Below are 3,275 nucleotides of genomic sequence, written 5' to 3' on the forward strand. Positions count from 1 at the left end.
AGTTGTGAGCGGATAATAAATGAGGCATACCTCTTTTGTCCTGGTGAGTCCCTATCCTTGATGTGGGTGGGCCTTCTTTATGGCGGGAGGGGGGCAATGGCCGCTCTGACATATGGTTGATATCGTTTCCTGTTGGGTTGTGAAGCAGCGATGTCCCTTATGGTATCATTTATTTGATCTTTTTAGGATTCAGCCTGTACCGAGGTTAGTCGATGGGTTGGTCCATTGAGGTCATCCTCGTCTGCTCGGACCTCGACACAATATGCATTGTGTATTTCATCCCAAGTGGTTGGGGGTACTTCATCAGTCGACTCAATAGCTTTTTAGTCGCCCTCAAATTGTCCCTACTCAGCCCGTTCTGGAAGGCTGCTACTGCCATCCCCTCCGACACATTTGGTAGGGTCATCCTTACTTGGTTCAAACGGACGAGGAAGTCCCTCATTCCCTCTCCTCGAGATTGCTTAATAGAAAAAATGTTGTTAACTCTTGCCTCAGATTTCTTAGTCCCAGCATGGGCCATTACGAACTTGTTAGCCATCTCTTTGAAAGTTTCAATGGAGCACACAGGTAGTTGTGAATACCATATCAACGTTCTTCATGTGAGGGTTTCATCAAATTTCTTCAACAAAAATGGAGGATACTTGTTCTTTGGCGAGATCGTTGCCTTTTACGGCGGTGACGTAGTGAGTCACATGATATTCAGGGTCGGTCGTGCCATCATATATTTTTAGGTAGGGCGGTATTTTGAAGGTCTTCGGTATGGCATGCGGGGCTGCCTCATCACTGTATGGCTGCTCGACAAATCGGCATGCGTCTCTTTTCGGCAATAGTTTAGGGGCGCCCGGTATTTTATCGACCCTTTCCTGGTGTTCTTTCATTTGATCTCGGAGTTCCTTGTTCTCGTTTTCCATTTCCTCCATCCTTTTCAAAATGGTTGCAAGAGTGTTATCACCTGCATTATCAATGACATTGTGAGTAATACCTATTGTTGGAGGTAGATGGAGTTGGTCACATTGTTCGTTCGCCCGTTGCACAGTGCAAATCGTTGCATTTTCCATAGTCGCATCTCGGGTAGACTTGTTGAGGACGCCAGCTAGCGTGTCGGTGAGCCATGCTTCAAGTAGCTTTTTTTACAGCATGGGGCGTCTCTTCCCCCACATATGTGGAGGCTCCATTACCAAGAGATTTTGTGATACTGTAGTGAGGAGGGGGTGACCCATCTTGCCTAGGGGGCATTTGGCGTTGCGTCTTTGTCCGCTATTTCACAGCTCTCATTTATGACATTCATGAGGTTGGTTGGGAGGTTACTTATTATTCTCCTCCTTTCTTCTCTGTTACCTGCCATATTGGATTGGTGTATACAAAGAAAGGGGATCTTGTTCTTGCTCTTTTTTTTACGTTAGCGATCCGTGTTAATTATAGATCTAGAAGAAACTACAATTTTAACTAGAAATTTCTCACACACGGTGCCAAATTATTTGACAAAAAAATATGACTTTCGGCTAAAACAATTGAGTTTGTATAATAATGGGTTAAACCTAATTAAAAATAATATCTCTAGATTTGAGTTCAGAAAATGCTAGTAACATTAGACAGATCTGAAAATGTGTTGACTATAACATACATTGATTATTTTGAAAAGTGTGAGCAATAATGGGGGGAGAACTAACAATAAATAACATTAAATGATATTTAAGTAAATAGGAAAAGTGGTTCACCCAATAAAGGATGAACTAGATGATTGTCCCTCGTGACAATGATGAATGCCAGATAAGTCCTCGAATGTTTGAATTATTCTCGGATCTTATGGAAAAGTGTGAAATAATATGAACAAGAATCTTGATGAAAATGTAGTGTTTGTATCTTTATAAAAGAGAGAGAGTCTTTTCTCAAAAGTCTATTCTTATAAAATGAATGTCACATGCCTTCATCACTGTCTCTTTTTCTATATATATATATGAGACATACCCCTAACACACCTAATAGTACAAGTGCAGAGAATATCCATTAGAATATTCTCTTTAATATCTCATTTTGAAAACTAGCGGTTACAACTCTGCAAATGGTGTTCGATCTCGCCCGTTATTGACATCTCGACCACAAACCTCGCTATTTTCTGGTCGACCTCGACTGACCCATTTCTTAGTACTATAATTGCCCTAAATATTTTAGGGCAGATTTCGACCTTCTACTATACAGAAGGATGTTAAATTGATCACCTTTTGCTTTATGTAGCTTCGCCCTACCCGTTTTTGCTATATTAATTCTTTGGAACTTATCCTAATGGCAGTATTCTGGAAATAGCAAAGAAATTATTATGACTTTTACCGTGTGTTGCAAAAACTTGAAAGAATTATGTTTTCTCACTTGTTCTTCCAAAACATATTTTTGGGTTGAGTTTGTTTTTCAAGTTCAAAATGAAACTTGTGATTGGAAGACATGGCAAGGAACAGAGTTTTCACAAAGGTAGAGGGAAGAGAAGATGGAGGAATTTGAATTTGTGCGCACCTATGAATTCTAAAGAAGTCCATGTTCTTGCCATCGATGATAATCTCATAGATAGGAAAGTTCTTGAATGGCTGCTCAAAATCACATTTTGTAAAGGTTGAATGAAAATTCACACCCCATAATCTTAACCTAGTTCTTTTGCTTTTGTTAAAAATTACAAAGAGAAATCTTGATGTTAATTTCCAATCTGGATTTGCTGATTTTGTTTTGGCAAAACTTGTTGGCCACAGTATCAATAGATAGTTTGGTTGGATTGGTCGGCGTTTGGGTGTGAAAATATTGAAGGAGTTTGAGGAAGAGGGTGAAGATATAGGGCCACAAATCTGAAAAATGAAAAAGAAAAGTTCAACGGAAAATTTTCCGGCAAAGCTATTCATTTTCCGGCAAGAAGTATGTGGAGTATGCCTTTTGGATGATTTTCACGCGCGACAGAAATGTGAGAAACACTTGACTTGCCATGTCAGCACATTGTGTTTAAATGACACATTTGAGATGTTGTTGAACTCTTCAAATGGAACAGACTTAAGATAAAGTATTCGAAGTGAAAAGTATGAACAAATTTAAGGGATTGTTGATATATTCTGCCTTCCTATTTTAACCTTGTTGGATGAACGGAGCATAGTTACTTATATTTTAGGATAATAGAAAACGCAATATTGTACCAAGAATTGTAAAAGCTAAATACTTCAATCAAAATCTAAAGCTAAATTATTCAATCAATGATGCCTGAATTTTTATCGAGAAACTAAATTACTCTCAAGAAAACC

This window comes from Nicotiana tabacum, chromosome 17 (genome assembly GCF_000715075.1).
Source record: "Nicotiana tabacum cultivar K326 chromosome 17, ASM71507v2, whole genome shotgun sequence".
NCBI lineage: Eukaryota > Viridiplantae > Streptophyta > Magnoliopsida > Solanales > Solanaceae > Nicotiana > Nicotiana tabacum.